This window comes from Chenopodium album, chromosome 9, assembly GCF_948465745.1.
Source record: "Chenopodium album chromosome 9, dcCheAlbu1.1, whole genome shotgun sequence".
NCBI lineage: Eukaryota > Viridiplantae > Streptophyta > Magnoliopsida > Caryophyllales > Amaranthaceae > Chenopodium > Chenopodium album.
In genome coordinates, this window is record NC_137842.1 from 35,481,087 (window position 1) to 35,499,965 (window position 18,879).

Consider the following 18,879-nt stretch of genomic DNA (forward strand, 5'->3'; position numbering starts at 1 on the left):
TTCTTCTTGAGTTGCCATTATCTTTTTATCCTTCCTCTTTTGACGAATTGGTTTATCAAAAAGTGAAACTTGAATAAAGAGGTTGTCCTTGATTAATCGCCCTTCTCTCCTCGACCAAGTACTGTGGAAAAGGAATTTGGGGATATTCACTGTTAACTATTTGACTCAAACTCTATTCAACATGCAATGGATGGAGGAAGTGAAGAAAGATTGGAATAGATAGTGAAGAAAAATGATGTAGATGGAGGGATCGGAAGAATTAGGAATAGAGTGTACCCCCCAACTCAAATGACGGAAAAGACCGACTCATGCATGAACCTAAGACATGGTCATGGTGACATATACTCGAAGTGTGTGCTAAGACTAGTGAGTGTAGGTGATATGTTAAGACTCGTGTCATGACCATGTGGCTAGACTATGTGACTAGACTCAATTAATGACTCGACAAGGTATTATTGACAGCAAAAATTAACCGAATTAATTAGCAAACTGGTTAATTAGACACTAGGTGATGACTCGACCAATAATCCGAACTGTCGGCAAAATGACAGAACTGGCGTCACACAGTGTAGCTTGGCGCCAGACGACAGAGCTGTCGCCAGGCGCCACACTCCACAGGGTGGCGCTACAGCCCAGATTTTGGCGCCAATACTGGAGCTTCAATCTGGGACTGTTTTCGGTGTTATTAATAAGCTGGGGTATGCCTAAAGTCGTACTAGGTCAATTCAAATTAAAATATTAGACTTTATTGACTCAAATTAATTAATTAATTAATTTATTAGGCAAACTTCTTTAAGTCATTAATTTATTTAATCTCAACACAAGTCAAACAAACGGTTAAGAGAAACATAGAATATATGCACAACAAATAATGCACAATTAGTCAAGTAGGCACAATATGATGCAATGAGTTTGCAACCTAACCATGGCTCTAGTTCTCTAAAGTTCGGGATATGGTTTAGTCAATATAGGTTCCATGGTTAATTGTCCGGATGCACCGCGCGGAAGCCTAACCGTGAAGGGTTGGCGCGAGTGGATGGGACACCGCGAGTTTTAGAAAAAACTCGCTTCCATGGTTTGGTGAATTCAACATTCTCGGATGTACCCTTTGTTGCACGGAGCGTTCAATCGGGTAGATGGAGCATGAATTCCCAGAGGGTTATGTTCATATGTAGAACACATATGGGTTTCAGAAAAGTGAGAAAAAATTCAATCAGGAAGTAGGATCGAGTAAACAATACGAAAAACTGGTCGAAATTAGAACGCATATTTCTGGCTCGGTATTAGGGGAAGTTGGCGCCAGCAAACAGAGACTGGCGCCAGTTTTTAGCTGTAGCGCCTGGCACCAATGCTGGCGTCTGGCGCTACAGTTAAAAGTCTGGCGCCAATACTCTGGCCCCTGGCACTAATTCCCACATGCCTCAGCAGCTTTCTGTGCTCGATAAAATTTTCCAGTTTCGCGCGGTGTTATTTCCGTCCTAGTTGTGAAAGATATTTCTCAAATTTCCTACGTGTAAAATCCTATGTTTTTAACTAATTACGGATGGTCTTTCCAATGAGATCTTTTTTATGCATATGACAATAATGTTAATCAAAATTACGCCCATGAAGTACTTAGAATGTTTCGAGTCTCATCCACTCAATCTAAATCATTGCCGAAACAAATTCAGGAATTAAAATAGAAATCCTCCCCAGTGGAGTCGCCAAAAATTGTGGGGAATAAATTTCAAGCGTTAAACCCCTAGCTTGAACCCCACTGTGATCATACACTAAAGTACGGTGGCGTCCAAAGGGAAAGAAGATAGAGCAAAAGAGTCGCCAACAAGTTTTTATGGAACTTGTAAACCGTTCACGAGGTGAAGGTTACACCCCTTAACGATCTAAGAGATCGTCAACTCCATAAGGTCTAGAACCAAATAAGGGTTCGCGGATGAAGGTACAAATCCAACCTAAAAGAGATTGAATCTGCCCTAATAATAGGCCTCTACTTTATTCAGATCGTATTCATCTGCGCTTTCTGACTAACATGCAATCAATAGGATTACCCTAAACCTGTTTATCTATGTTGGTTGAATATAATGTACAAACAAATCTATTATTGGAGATCACTTGAAATTATAACCACATTAACCCTAAACAAGATTATTAATTATCTTATTAAGCGTGATTACAAGTACCAATTCCCTTTAAGCATGCATAAAAGGTGTGATCAAGCAATAACAATAAATATCAAGCAACATAATAAATAATCAAAATAATAATTATTATCATCAAAACAATAATCATCATAATAACAATCATATTAATCATAATGATAATCATGTTAATCATAATAATAATTATTATTGCAATAATAAAATTATAATCATAATAAAAACAATTATAAAAATAATCATAAATCATGTTAAAGCATAATAAAAATAGCAAGATCCTAGGCATGATACTAATAAGATTAATAACAAACCCTAGCATGTCACTAAGCAATAAAAATCAAATTTTTAACCCTAACATGATACTAACAATCATAAATATTAGGAAGAGAATAAAAGGCATCGTACTTTTAATCATACTAGATATTAAAGTTACCCTAGACATGATACTAGGAAGATCAAAACACCCTAACATAACATAAGGAATCATAATAAGAACCTAAGCGTGATTTCTACATCATAATATCAACAAAAACCATTAAAGTACTTACTTTGATGCCTCGTACCTCTTTCTAATAACAAAATACACAAGTTAGTAACTTTAAGGAAAAAAATTAATAAACAAACAATTAAATTTAATAATTGAAAGAGAGATTTGGGACCAAACCCTCAGAAATTAAACCTTTCACGTCTAGGGCGAAGGCAACTTCGAATGTGGCTAGGTGTTTCTAGATCTAATGAATGCGGAATTTTGTATTTGAAAAGCAAGTTTATAAAAAGAGAGAGAGAGAGAGAGATGGTGAATGATTAAAGAGAATGAGAAAATTGATGAATGAAAACTGGTTGTAGGTGCATGAAAACGGAGTTTTTACGACGTTATTTATAGAGAAAATCAGCCAAAAGATAAAATTATTAAAACAGAGCATTGGCGCACAGAAAAACGAACCAGCGCCAACGTTGGCTGTTGGCGCCAGGCGCCAACACTAGCGCCAGGCGCCAAGCGTAGCGCCAGGCGCTATAGCTGGCGTTTGGCGCTAATTCACGAAATTCACGCGTTTTCTAAAATCAGATAAAAATTACCGTACAGGAGGATAAAATCGTATTTTACTCAAAAATGCTCTTTGATTTTAATTAAAACTCTGAAAAGTCAACAAAAGTCAATTTATCAATGCTAATTGAATTAGGACTGGAAAGAACCTTCTAGAAGAATAAAACCATTCCTAATTGCATTAGGAATGATAAATCTATATTAGGCCCTCCCCTAGATCATTGGGCCGCATATAAGGCTCAAACCGTGCCTAGTTTAGTAAATTGGCCATAAATTCCTCAATATTCATCGGAATTGGGCTTATAATATATCATTGGAAAGCTCTTGTTAAGCCCTATCCAACTACACTACTATTGGACCCATATCATGGACCAACCAAACTGGATTGGCTGTTTTCTTAAAATAAGTTTTCAAAAACAGAGAGAAGAGAAAAGAAATAAAACTATCTGCAACACTAAACTTTCCATACTTTCAGTTCATTCGATTATGATTCGACGCGAAAGGTACTCATCACCGGGTTTGGTTTTGGGAAGACATAAATGGGTGTCTACATCCTCATAATCTTTATCCAAATTTTATATTGTTGGATAGATCTTGATATTATATTTCTAATGATATATTATTATATTAAATCCAACCTATAACGAAAAAGATATGAATTAGATATGAAACTCTATCCAAAACTAACACCCTTCCACGCACTATTTTGGCCATATCTTTTTATCCACAAAATATTTTAATTTAATTCTAATTGGGTTGGAAATAATACTTCAAGAGCTTTCCAACGACATATTATATGACTTTTTTGGACTTTTGGATCAAAAGATATGATAAAAACAAAATCCGCAAAAACTGTAATGCAGCGCCGGACGCCAAGCCTAGCGTCTGGCGTCTGGCGCTAGACTTAGCGTTTGGCGCTGCACTCTAGCGTTTCGCGACACGCGCGTGTTTGGCGCTGCGATCGTGTTTTATTCTTTTCGAAACTCTGATTCGTTTTTTATCATATCCGGCTGATTTTCTCTATAAATAGCCTCCTAAAATTCTGTTTTCAATCATCAACAATTCTCATCAATTATCATCAACTCTCTAATTCTCCCTCTCTTTCTAAACCAACCCTTTTACAAACACAATTCCTCATACATTAGCACTAGACACACCTAGCCAAATTCGAAGTTGCCTTCTCCCTAGACGTGAAAGGTTTTAATTTATGAGGGTTTGGTCCCAAATCTCTATTTCAATTATTTTATTTAATTGTTAATTTTATTACTTTCCTTGAAGTTACTAACGTGTGTATTTTGTTATTAGAAAGAGGTACGAGGCATCCAAGTTAGTGCTTTAATTGATTTATTGATTATTATTATGTTCCCTAGTGTCATGTTAGGGCGTTTTGATTTTCCTAGTATCATGTTTAGGGAAAAGGTTATAATATCAAATATGACAATTATGATTCTTGTGATGCTTCCTATTCTTTTCCTAATATTTATGTTAGTATCATGTTAGGGCTATATATTTGATCTTTATTGTTTAGTGACATGCTAGGGGTTGTTATTAATCTTGTTAGTACCATGCCTAGGATCTTGCTACTAATATTATGCTTTAACATGATTATGATAATTATGATTATGATTGTTGTGATAATTATTTGTTGCTTGATATTTATTGTTATTTCTTTATCACGCCTTTTATTGCATGTTTAAAGGGAATTTTGTACTTGTAATCACGCTTAATAAGATAATTAATAATCTTGTTAGGGTTAATTTGATTATAATTCAAGTGATCGCCAATAATAGATTTATTTGTGCATTAAATTCAACCAACATAGATAAACAGGTTTAGGGTTAATCCTGTTGATTGCATGTTAGTCATAAAGCGCACATGAATACGATCAGAATAAAGTAGAGGCCTATTATTAGGGCCGGTTCAATCTCTTTTAGGTTGGATTTTTACCTTCATCCCCGAACTTCCAGTTTTGGTTCCAGACCTATTGGAGTTAACGATCTCTTGGATCGTTAAGGGGTGTAACCTTCACCCTGTGAACAGTTTATAAGTTTCTAAAACTTGTTGGCGACTCTTTTGCTCTAGCTTCCTTCCCTTTGGATGCCACCGTACTTTAGTGTATGATCACAGTGGGGTTCAAGCTAGGGATAATGCTTGAAATATTCCCTACAAAGTGATATTGTAATAAATTCATCATGTCCCACAAATGGGGGAAATCTTCCTCTATATAGGGTCATTTTGGAAAGGTGTGCCCTTACGTAGGTCATTTGACCTAAATTTGGTGGGCTGCTCGCTCTTTTGGCGGGTTTTTGGGAATTTGGCCTATGAAGGCCGCCATTTCCTTCTCTTAACAATGGATTCCACGTGTCAAGGTGTTATTGGCTTTTTTGGAACCAATTACGAGTGGACTAGTCTCCTAATTTAACTGGTCCACGGAGCGGGGTAATTTTCCCTTAAACATTTTCCCCTCACATATGTGATGTGGCATGCCACATGGCATCTGTGACACTTGTCACTCAACAACTGGTAGAACTGATTTTACTGTTCACCTTTTGGGAAAATTACCATGGTGTCCCTGGAATTACCCCTCTATAAATAAACATTTTTCCCCTCTCTTTGTCGCTCATTTACAAAAAATCTTTGAGAAAATCTAAGAGAATGTTTGACTTTTTCTTGAAAAAACGCTTCCGCTTCCCGGTTGCATTTTTCCGCCTGACCCAGTCGGCTCGATCAACTTCCAGCATTACCTTTTTAAGGTAACTGCCTGCTCTTTCTCTCTCTTTTCATTTTACTTTCATTTTCCCTGTGTTTGTTTCCTTAGAAATGGTATCAAAAACACACACGACACGGCCTAGGATAGCTGTTAGCCGGTCACCTGGGACGGCTCAATCTAGAATTAGGGGTGCCGCCTATCTTGAACTGCTCTCGCCAACGAATCCGTTTGTGTCTGTGTAGGACACTATGGCTAGAACAAAAAGGACAGCTCGGCCACCTAGTGATGAAGAGGACGAGAGTTTTATCAGGGTGCCCAGGAGCAAAGTCTCCTACTATCCATCAGGCGTCCCAATGACACCGGATGAATCGATTTTGGGTGAACCAAAAAATGATTCAAGTGATGAGGCATCCGGCTCTGAAGAGGGCTCATCTCAGTCGGATGCTAACACAGGCAGTCTTAAAAGTGAGGAAGAGCAGCTTGTGGATGCTGAAGAAGCATATGGAGAAGAAGCCGCCTCTGTAGAGCGAGGCCAGGAAGAAACTTCTTCTTCCCTTCAAGATAAATTCACTCCATACTTCACCCACATATTCGCATCTACTTAAAGAACCATGCGGAAAAACTTAGAAGATTTCAGGGACACCTATGTTATGGGTGCCGACTACAAAATAAACGTCCCTGCCCTTGACGACGCAGTCCTCTGGCCGCTTGATCGGAGCTACGGGGATTCATTCTTTGAGTGCTATGCGGCCACAATACAGGCGAGCCTTAGATTCACATTAGATCCGACTATTGAAAGGATCTTGGATGGGTTTAATATCTTATGGTTTGAAGCCGCCTGCAGGATGCAGGATGTTGAGCCTAGCTTTGAGGCCTTCGCCCATATGCATTACCTAAGCAAGGCTCCCTAATTAGTCGGCCCCGGATGGTTCATTTTGGTATGTAACAAAGGTTACACGATGAATTTGGGGAAAGAAAATAAATGGAAAGATTAGAGAAACAAGTTTTACATCATTTCCTCCCCCGACACCATCAAAAACAGGAAATTCAATTCCTGGAATCAAAATCCTTATCTACTGGGTCAGAAAGCCATCCTCCCGCCTGTGTCTGATGAAGGCTGGGATCAGATTTTGACGCTTGGGCTTTTCAAAGTTGAAGTAAAAATTGTTAAGGGGGGAACTGAGAAAGAGATAATCCCCAAAAGTTATATCCCAGAGTTTAGCTGGCTAACTGATCCCTTCTATATGGCCGCTTGTGGCCTCAGTTGTGAGAAGGGAAGAGGTGGTCAGCCGCATGAGTCTTTTGCGTAGCTTGTTTGTTTGCCATTTTTTTTTACTAACATCTCATTCAGCCTTTTGCAGAAGAAGCCATGTCTCATTTAGACCCCAACAAGAAACAAAGAGGCAGCGCCTCAGCTTACAGCTAGATGGTTAAGCATAAGAACCAAATGTTAAAAAAAGAGCAACTTGAGCATGTAAGTTTCTCTACATCCGTCTTCTTGCCGTTAGCCTTTTTAAAATTCCTCATTTCAAAGTTGTATTTTTTTCAGGAAGGGTCGGTGAAGTTGCTTGTGCTGCTAACGCTTAGGCTAAAGCCCCCAAAACAGCTAGCTCCGGATGAGGGCTAGACTCCGGCCAAGAGGACGAAGACGGTTGCTCACAAGCCGTCTGCAAGCCAGTCCGAATCCCATCCCTCTACAGGCGGCAAATTACCGGCTGTCATGGCTGCTCTTAAACAAGCGGAGGAGTCCAAGTTGACTAGGGACAAACCTCCAACTGGGGCCGCCGACTCTCCAGGTGGCCTCTCGAACAGGCGGTGGGATAAAAACACCCAGGATCTAGTAGTTATCCTAGGTACCTCCGCCTTTGATCCTTTACCTTACCCTTGTAGGCTTAAGACTTATAGTCATTCGCCAACCAACTCTGAAAACAGCCGGTCTATTAGCCAGATCTATGCCAGCCTCTCACCAAGTGTTGATTGTGTAGATGCTCCTTAGGCGCCGGATGTGAAGAGGACCGCCAAGGATATGATCGCCGCCGTCTCTACTGAACAGCGCGACTCTATTAAAGGAGTCAGCTCCCTGAACTTTGATGCCATCCTTGCAAATTTGGCAGAGGTATTTTCTCAAGTTATTTTCTAATTTTTGCCTTTGCCGACTATATACTAGCAGTCTTATTCTTTTGGCCGGATGTAGGCTTTGCTGTGAGTTAATGGTCTTAAAAAACCATTCAACGACAAGCAGAAAGAGGTAAGGGCTGCCAACTTAAGGGCTGCTTCCAATCTTGACAAAGCCATGTTTGGTGTAAATAAAAATGAGTTGTTGACTCGAGATATCCTATACTCACATGCGACTACGAATTAGCAAGTGAAGAAAGATTTGGAGGCGACCCAAAAGAGGGTGACTGAGCTGAAGGCGGCTAAAGAAAAAGTTAAAGAGCTTTAGGATGTTGGCAAAGAGACGGATAGTCTCAAGCTCCAGAATGAGAAGCTGCAACACAAGCTAGCCAACCAAGTAAAGCAGCTCGCATCCAAATGGGCCGCCAGGATAGAGGAAGAGAAGAAGCGACTCATTTAGGAAAATGAGGCCGACTGTGTCACTCCCATGAAGATGGCGTGGAAGGCTCTCTTTCCCAAGGATGATTACTCCATTTGGGAGTATTGTTTTGAGCAAGCTACGAAGGAGCTGGATGCCCAAGTGAACCAGGGAGAAAATAGCGGCGAGGCGATCTAGAATGAGGACGGGGCTAAGGAGGGGGATGGAGAACATCCGGCCAATGATGAAATGGCGGATGAAAATGAAGCCGAGTCCTCTCCCAAAGCTGATTAACTTTGATATTTCTCTGCGGCTAAATGGCCATTTTAAATACATTTCCGATCTGCGTGCCAAGTATCTCTTGTTTCTTTACCGACTGTAGAGGGGGTTAATCAACAATTTCTTTTTTCTTACTTTCACCGGCTGTTTAGCCGGTTAACAATTTGTCTTTTGAATTTGGCTGGCCAAGGGGTCAGCTTTTAATGATGAATCATCTGACCAGTAGGTCGGTTTTTAACGCTTGCGTTTGGTTTCTAACACTTGCGCTTTATTTTTTGAAATTTGAATTTTGTTGGATGGTATACCGGATGGTTTTGCCCCTGAGCGGTTGTGCGCTTGGATTTATAAGCTGGTTAATTGACTTGAAAATGTGTGATACTGGATGGGGGTATGACTGATTTTCGATTCAATCAATCACTAAGGTGATTGCCCTAAGCCAAGCGCGCAGTCGGCCAATCGAGCCGCCGGTGCTTATTGCACGCAGTCATTAGACCTTTTTGCCATGGTCGGATGGTTGTTCATGCAACAAGTATTACAAGTTACATGAACTAGAATGTAAAGTTGGCATTGGTCCGCCTGAAATTCTTCTTATACAGTAACAAGCAGACCTATATTTTCCAAGCGGCCTTTTGCGCCTACACAATTTCAAATGGGTCCGGATGAGTGGTCATGTTACAAATATTACATGTTGCATGAACTAGGAAGTAAAGTTTGTACTTGTTCTCCTACTAATCTTCTATCACAATAGCAGACAGTTCTATAGGCCTTATGTTCTCACCCTATTTCAGATGGGTTTTTTAGACTTAGTCATCCTACTTGGGCCAATTTTAAAACTAGCCTTCTATGTAGGTTGGTGGCCATAATCTAATTATACTCAATGTCCGTTTGCCCCTGCTGGGAGGACTTGTATAATTTCGCGAGGTAACCTAAGTTAGAACTTCGGTCTGCTGCCGATTGATGTGTCTAACATCCGGCTTCCGCAGTCTTAATCATTCTTTAGATTACCCTGGTCAGGCGGCTATAAGTTAACCAATTAGGTCGTTTAATTTTTTCCATCTGTATGTGGTTGTAGAGCAGACGATAGAATGCCCTCTGCGATGATAACACCCGGAGGGGCGTCGCCGGACGCCATATTTCACATTGGAGCAGGCGAATTTATAATGGGTAACCATCCGGCCATTGGCCTCATGTCTCTTTTTAAAAGACGGTTGTATAGCCACTAAACCTTTTTGTGCTAGCTTATTATCTGGCCATTAGCCTCACATTATTTGGACGCTAGCAGTTAACTTCCAATTTCAATTTTCAAGTTATTAGGCGAAGGTGTACGGTCTGTAAATCAAATAGGCGGCACTTGTGATATGACGCATGTATAAATAGGAATAGATAAAATAATTTTGAAACAAAAAGCAACTTTTCATTGAAAGGCTTTCTATTTAAAAATATTTACAACACTTAGAAGTAGTATTTTTTGAGGTTGTCTACATTCCTAGTTCTGGGCAGCCGCCTACCGTTTGGGGTCTCCAGGCGGTAGGTGCCGTCTCTTACTTCCTCATAAATCCGGTAGGGATCTTTCCAACTATGAGTCAGATTTCCAAGCTCATTCGCCCTACCGGTTGCCTCCATTTTTCGTAACACAAAGTCCCTAAATTTCAAAGGGCGCTTGTGTACTTTCTTGTTGTGGGCACGAGTCATTCTCAGACGGTAAATCTCATGACGTAGGGCGGCTTTGCCTCTGCCTTGTGGGAGTGAGTCCAATGCTAGCGGTATGGCCTCCTAGTTTGCCTCTTTATCGTATAGCATGACTCATAGAGTCGGCTCCTAATGCTCGATAGGCAAGACAACTTCAGCACCGTAAACCATGAAAAATGGGGTTTCACCTGTTGCCCCCTTTGTAGTTGTCTATATGGCCCATAGGACATGAATTAACTCCTTAGCCCATAAACCTCTAGCTCTTTCAAATTTCTTTTTAATGTCGTCTACGATGAGTTTGTTAAAGGCTTCAACTTAGCCGTTTGCTTGGGGTCATCCGACTGATGCAAAATAATTTGAGATCCCTTGATCTCCCAACCAAGTTTTGAGTTGAGGCGTCTCAAATTGACGACCGTTATCAAACACCATAGACATAGGTACCCCAAACTGGGTGATAATGTTCTTCCCTATGAAAGAAATGACATCCTTGGTCTTGATGTTTTTTACTTCCTCCGCCTCCAGTCACTTGGTGAAGTAATCCATTGCCACTAAGATATAGCGTTTTTCGTATGGAGAAGGCGTGTAAGGACCTAGAATGTACATGCCCCATTTAGCAAACGGGACTGGGCTGTGGATTGCCGTCAGGTCGGTAGCCGGACGATGGATTAGCTTGCCAAATTATTGGCACTTGTTGCATTTTTTTACCATCTCCATGGCGTCCGACTCCAGATTAGGCCAGAAGTAATGCCACCTAGCTCTAACGGATAATGATATGCCGCTTGCGTGAGAGGCGCAGTATCCCGCATGCAAATCTTCGAGAACTTCCTTCCCTTTTCTCAAGGGTAACACACTTCAGTAAAGGCTTCAAGAAACCTGCTTTGAAGAGTTCTCCATTTTTATATCTCAAAGTTTGAAGCTCGCTTTTTCATGACGGATGCTTCCTGAGGTTAATTAGGAAGTGTGCCATCTGTTAGGAAGCGTGCCATCGTTCAAGAATTTCAATGTGTTCCACATGTATACTTCTTTTTTCTAGAACAACCTAAACGATTGACCAAGGCGTATCACAGCAGGCGGAGGATGCCAGTTTGGACAATGCATCTGCCTGATTATTCTCTGACCTGGGCACCTGATTCAGATGGAATTCTTCAAGTGTCCCAGTCTCCTCTTTGACAACCTGAAGATATTTGATCCTAGCCGGATGGGTGGCTTCATACTCACCTTGGTACTGGCTAACGACCAATTGCAAATCAGAGTAGGCGTTAATTTTGGTTGCCCCTTCCGCCTTGCACATGCGGACAACGGCTAGCAGGGCTTCATACTTCACCTCATTGTTTGAGACTTGGAACTTGAACAGTAGTACATACTCAAATTTGTCCCCCTTAGGGGACTCAGAAATAATTCTTGCACCACAGCCGTTCATAGTGGAGCTCCCTTTCACGTACACTTTCCAAACCTGATCAGTATTATCCGGTGGAACTGGTCTTGTCATTTCGACAATGAAGTCGGCGAACACCTGACCCTTCACTACCTTTCTTGGTTCGTACGTGATTTCAAGACTTTAAATTTCAATAGCCCACTTTAGCATCTGTGTATATATATCACAACCGGATGCGCCAAAAAGTATGGTTTCGATTTCTTGACTGCCATGTAAAGGGCAAGGCCAAAATTTTCAACCATGGGGTACTGGAGTTCAGCATTTCGGAGCACATGGCTAATGAAATAGACCAGGAGCTGGATGCCATCTCTTTCAGCAAGGAGACGACACTAAGGGCATAGTCTAAGATGGCTAAGTACATGTATAATGTCTCTTTGGGCAGAGGGCTAACTAGCCTTGGCAAAGATTGAAAGTGTTCTTTTTAACTTTTGGAAGGCCGCCTCAGCATCATTCTCCCATTCAAATCTAGTCTTCTTCCTGATTGCTTGGAAGAAATATAGGCCTTTGTCACCTGACCGGCTGAGAAATATTCCCAATGCCGCTAGACAACTAGTTAGTTTCTGAACTTCCTTGACAGTGCGGGGTGACTTCATGTCAATGACCGCTTGTATCTTCTCAAAGTTAGCCTCTATCTCCCTTTATCAATCAGGAATCCAAGAAACTTCCCAGACTCAATACCAAAGACGCATTTCTTGGGATTCAACATAACCTTATGTCCCCTGAGTCTGATGAAGGTTTCTCAGAGATCAGCAAGGTTATTTGTATGGAACTTGGTTTTGACGATCATATCGTCAATGTACGCCTCTACGCTCCTTCCAATTTAATTAATTAAGACTGTATTAAACATTCGCTGGAAAGTAGCAGGAGCATTTTTCAAACCAAACGACATCACAGTATAGCTGAATAACCCTTGATCTGTGACGAAGGCCGTCTTCTCTTTATCTTTTTTCCACAAGGGTATCTGATGGAAGCTAGAATAAGCATCCATGAAACCCATCAAGGCATAGCCGGCTGTAGAATCAACAAGGCTGTCAATCTTTGGGAGAGGATAACTGTCCTTTGGACATGCCTTGTTAAGATCTGCATAATCAACACACATGCGCCAGGCTCCATTTGGCATCTTTACAAGCACAACATTCGCCACCCAATCAGGGAAGTTACATGGCCGAATGAACCCATCATCCAGCAGCTTTTTAACTTTGGCAGCTGCCGCCTGACTTCTTTCCTTACCGTGATTTCTTTTCTTTTTCCAAATGGGCTTCTTTTTTGGATCCACGACGAGTTTGTGGATAGCAAAATCTGGGCTAATGCTTGGCATCTCTTCCACTTCAAAGGCAAAGATGTCTTTGAATTCTTTCAGCAGGAGGTGCAGGTGTGCACCCAACATTTCAAAAGCAGCCGTCCCCACCTTAGCAGTTTGCTTTAGATGGTTGTCGTCCAAAGGAATATCAACATGCTCTCCAGCTGGCATGGGACAGAGATCATCTGACCGTTCCCTGGTCAATGAGTGCTATTTCTTCTCCTTCTTCACCTCCACCAGCTATTCAGTTTTTCTTTTCTTTGCGGCTGGAGGGGGTAAATCAGGGTCCTTGACTTCGTCAAGGTCTATTGGCTCCTTCAGCTGTCCGGCTGCTGCGCTAGTTGGCTTGACGTTTGGGAGATAGCACTCCCTTACCATCTTCTGATCCCCGTTGAGGGAGCTAACAGAGCCATAATCCCTTTCATACTTTAGAAGCATGAGAGCTGGGATGATGATGGCCTTGCACTCATTCAAAGTGGGTCGGCCGAGATATATGGTGTAGGCGGTCAGCTATTTAACCACCAAGAACCGGACGACCATGTGTCGCCCTATCCCTTTCTCCCTTATCCGGACGGGTATATCAATTTGTCCGACTGGGTGCACGACCCCCCCCCCCCACCGAAGCCAACTAATGGATGGGAGACATCGCGCAAATTGTCAATCTTGTAAATAAGCTTAGACAGACACTTGTAGCTGATGAGGTCAGAGGAGCTACCTGTAGGTGGTTGGCGACCTTGCATTCAATAACGACTGGGTCATCATGCGGTCGGCGCACTTTGTCCCGGTCCTTCTCAGTGATAAGGACGTCTGGAAATGTTCCACTAAAGGATGCCTGTCCATTATCAACTGAATGGATCATCCTTTTTAGGTGATCCTTGGTGCCCCGGATGGTCGGGCCACCACATGCAAGTCTGCCTGCTACAGTGTAGACCGGATCCTTGTTGGTATCCGAGCTACTAGTAGGCTGGACAAATTTTGACGACTGTCCTAGATTCATCTTTAAAGTCGCTTTGGACCTCAATACATAGGACTTTAGCATGCCCTTGTCCGCCAGACGGTCCAACATCCGCTTGAGACTATAGCAGTCATTGGTGTCATGGCCCACTTCCTGATGGAACCGGCAGAATTTATTCTTGTTCCGTGACTGAACGAAACTCTTCATAGGATTCGGCTTCTTATGGTCAGCCGATCCTTCACCTCTGTAAATATGGTGTAGCAGTCTTTATTGAATTCATACCGCGAGATATACGGTTTGAATTCTTTCTTTTTCTTCTTCCTTTCTCTTTTTTCTCTCTTCAGCTTTCTAACCCGGCTGAGCAAACCGACTCTCTTTTTGCTTGTGGAACCTCTTGGAGTCCGACTGATGACTGGACGAGCAGAGGTCGGTAGATTAAATAAATCTCTCTGCCTATATCAACTCCTCTTGAATAGTGAAAACCGTCTTTCGGACAAGATCTGTCGACCCGTCCTTCAGACCCTTGAAGAAGTTTGTATAGGCTACCTCGTTAGACAACCCTGGATTTGGATTCTTACCAGGTTGAACCGCCTGACGTAGGAGCGAAGCCCCTCTTTGTCTTCCTGCCAAATGGCGCTAAGATTGAGACTGGTTTTCTTAGCAGGGGTGTTCATTAAGAAGTTGGAGACAAACAGGAAGGCAAACTTCCTAAAGCTATCAATGCACCCGGCTGGCAAGTTTCCAAACCATTGTTGGGCAATGCCCTTCAATGTAGCTGGGAAGCACCGGCACCACATAGCATCCTCCAACCCCTGCATGTGCATGAGGTTAGAATAGGCCATAAGGTGGTCCTCTGAGTTGGTGGTACCATCATAAGCACCTACCAACACATTCTTAACCTAGGTCGGCTGTACGGCCTCGGTTATCTCCTTGGTGAACGCAAAAGTTTGTTCACCAAGTTTGAGCTGCTAGTCCAAGGGTTGGACCTTAAATGCCGCCTGACCCCCAAAGAGGGTCAGCTGTATGAAATGAGGAGAATATGGACCGTAGACCATAGGGGGGTACATACGGTGCATTCCCAATCATCTGAGGGCTAGAGTGGACGGTATTATTGCCTGTATGGCTCTCATGCAAGGATTGAACATTCCCTGCTAATGTATTCTTAAAGCTGTCTGGAAAGCTCGAGGTAGAGGCTAACTCAGACAGTTGCTTACTTCTCCTTGGGGTGAAAATTTCCTGGGCGTGTGGAGTAGATTTTTTCTTACCCACCGGTTGTTCACCCCGGCAGGGGTTTCTTGTATTCTTTTGGGGCATAAGAATTTTGGACCAGTCAAGGGTCCCGACTGCCTTGTACTTTGGATGCGGAGTTGGCTGCCTGTCCCTGACGGGCTTCCTCCTCTATGGAGGAGTCTTCCTTGTTGACTGACCCTTGCTTGGGCCAGCCTTGCTCATGGTGATCAGATCCTTAATTTATCCCTTGAAACTAGTCATTAATTTCATGAGCTCGTCCCGGGTGACTAGGGCGGATCCGTTTTCCGTTTGCATTTCCCCTTCCAGCTGACCAATGGGCCTGCTTGTACCCGCCTAGCTTACACCCCGCTCCAGAGTGTCCCTGGAACGAATGCATTTGGTGATGAGAGAGCCATATTTGGCTATGTACGTTTCAAACGGAGGATCCTCATCCTCATTGTCGGTGAAGACCTCTGGCTGATAAATAGTGAGGGCAGGAGGCGGTACAGACTCTTGAACCACCTTTGAGGTACTCTCCCCACAGACGGCGCCAAATGTTTTGGGTGTTTTTTGTCCCTCGAGAGAGTTACGACTCAAACACTGGTTGAGAAGTGCATATACTTGCAAAACAACGGAGACTCCGGGTGGTTGGAGCTCCGCCTCCGACGATCAAGTTAGAAAGTGATGGAGTAAGTAAGAAGTACAGAAAAATGTAAAATTGAGATCTTCTCGGATTCCGAGATTAGGGGATTTCTCTGATGTATGAGAATGGCAGTGATATTGTAATAAATTCAATCTGTCCCACAAATGGGGGAAATCTCCCTATTTATAGGGTCATTTTGGAAAGGTGTGCCCTTACGTAGGTCATTTGACCTATATTTGGTGGGCTGTCCGCTCTTTTGGCAGCTTTTCGAGAATTGGGCCTATAAAGGCCACCATTCCTTCTCTTGACAGTGGATTCCACGTGTCAAGCTGTTATTGGCTTCTTTGGAACCAATTACGGGTGGACACGTGTCTTGATTTAAGTGGTCCACGGAGCGGGGTAATTTTCCCCAAAACAGGGCTCATGTCAAGGATGTTACTAGTAAAGCAGTTTGTTTGGCGGGTGAAGTAGAGAAGGCAAATAAATGTAATGCCATGGATAAGAGTGCAGGGAGCTCGTCTTCTAAAAAATGGATGTCACCTGACTAAGGCTACTATAACATTAATTGAGGATATTCTAGAGCTTGCAAATTAGTGTAATGTTGTTAATTTTGCTCATGTTAGCTCCCCATAGAGAAAAAACATATTTAACATGGAGAATGGTGTCTATTTTTGGCAAAGTTTTCTGATTCTTTGCGATCATTTTGTGTTGGGATTTTTCTCATTTGTTCTATGCATTGTTGTTCATACGTGAGGGGAACTGCATTATGCATTTGTTTAAGATACCATGAAAAATTTGAGAAATCGCAAGCATATTGAATAGATAGTGGTTTTTCTATATATTTTATACTTTTGTCTAAAAAAAGTTATTCATTTCTCTGTTAATACAAAATATGATGTTCGCTGATAAGGCTCAGATACAATGTGTATGCGTGTATATTGGATGTTTCTACTGTGGTCCTCTTTATTTGGACTACCACTATACTCAAATATCATTGGCTGATTTTACCTTTTTTTTTAGCTTGGTCAAACCTTATTTTAGGTATTTTCCTTTTTTAAATCTTTTTTTATTATTTTCCATTATTCAATTAATAATTTTACAAATATATTTTAATTATATATTCAAAATATAAAATTAAATTTATTTTTTAATGAAATCAAAAATTAAGATATGATTAAAAAAACAAAATAAAAAAGAAATTCATCAACGTTCTTCATAGTTCATCATTGTTCATTGAGCATTCTTCAACAACCTTCAAATTTGTTCAACAATCGATGCATTTCTCTATAAATTAAGACCTACAGTCGTGCGTCGATGAAGAAACCGCAACAAGATCTACAGTCGAGCGTGGTTGCAAAAAATGAAATACGATCCCTCGTCCCGATTCATATCGAATTTGCAAAATCCGGGTTGTAACGCGTATCGACGTCAATTTTAGGAAATTAGTTTTTTAATTTGTACAATATTCAATGGAAAATGCAAAAACATCAAATTCATGTGTTCGATCACAAATAAAACTCAATTATTTCGGTAATCCAGGTTATTCAAGACACCTTGTTTAGAAACCGTAAGGTCTTTCTTCGAAACGCTGTTTGATCTGAAAAATTTTGAGTCGTAATTACAAATTGTGCTTGTATCTAAGGAATTAACCGACATATGCATCAGACATTACCTATTGTATTCATCTTTAATTATAAACAGTTATGACTCGACAATATGTTGGACATTACCAATTAATTTAAAGTTCATAAATGCGACCATTGCAAAATATTTTTAGATACACATGTAAAAAGTTTAAACTGAATCTAATTTAAAAATATAGTATAAAAAAAATGGAATCTATATCTTTTAGGATATCTTTTAACATTTGATATATTATTTAAAAAACATTATAATCAGCAATTATAATAATGATAGTTTCATAATTTCTTAACTTATTATTATAATAAGGATAATATTTATGGAAGATTTTAAAATCAGTATAACTTTCAAATTTGAAAATATTATATTCTAATTTTTTCAAACTATTATACGTTGTACATCTTCATCGTTCTACACTGAAAACTCTTTGCAAATTTGCGGCTTCCGAATATTGTGTTTGAACACCAAACATGGTTAAAAGGAAAGTAGATGTAAGTGTACTCAACACAGATTTGTTTACCTGTATTTGTACTATAATTTAATTATGAAATATTTGTACTATAATTTAATTATGAAATTATGTATTTGATGAATTGGACAACAAATTAATTTCATATATTTAGGGTTTATGTTATCGAAAAAAAAATTCAATTTCCTGAATCATGAGTAATTTAAATTCAAATTATTATTGCTTTTTCCTTGCAGAAAGATATGGAAATGATGAAAGAGATTCACAGCAAAGTGTCAAACATGGAGGTATCATTGGCTGCACTAATTACTGAAGTTGCTAGTATAAACAAATGTTTATCCAATAGTATCTCAAGGTTTCAGAATCAATTGGTACCATTGTGAATCAACCACTTTTAAATCGTTCTAAGTCTCCTTTCCTAAGCCCTAATGGTGAGTTGATTGTTAGTACTCGGGTCTCAACCGCTAAGCGAAAGCTAGATGTGGAGAACACTCTAGATGTGGTTAACACTCTAGATGTGGAAAACTCTGCCGACAAAGAAGATGAACAAGTGAAAGGCTTCGATATTAATTCATTCACCATTCATAATATTCGTTTTAATGAGCCTCAATTTCCACCGGGACTTGAAACACTAAAGGACCTTATTGAGAAGGAGGAAATACCGAAGGACCCAAAAGAAAAAGAGAAGGCGAAAAGCCTTGACATCAAATTGAAAACTCCAAAGGCAAATTCAATATCAAAGACTTGTAACAACAAATCAGATGACATGATTTCGTCAGATTCATATTCAGAGAAGA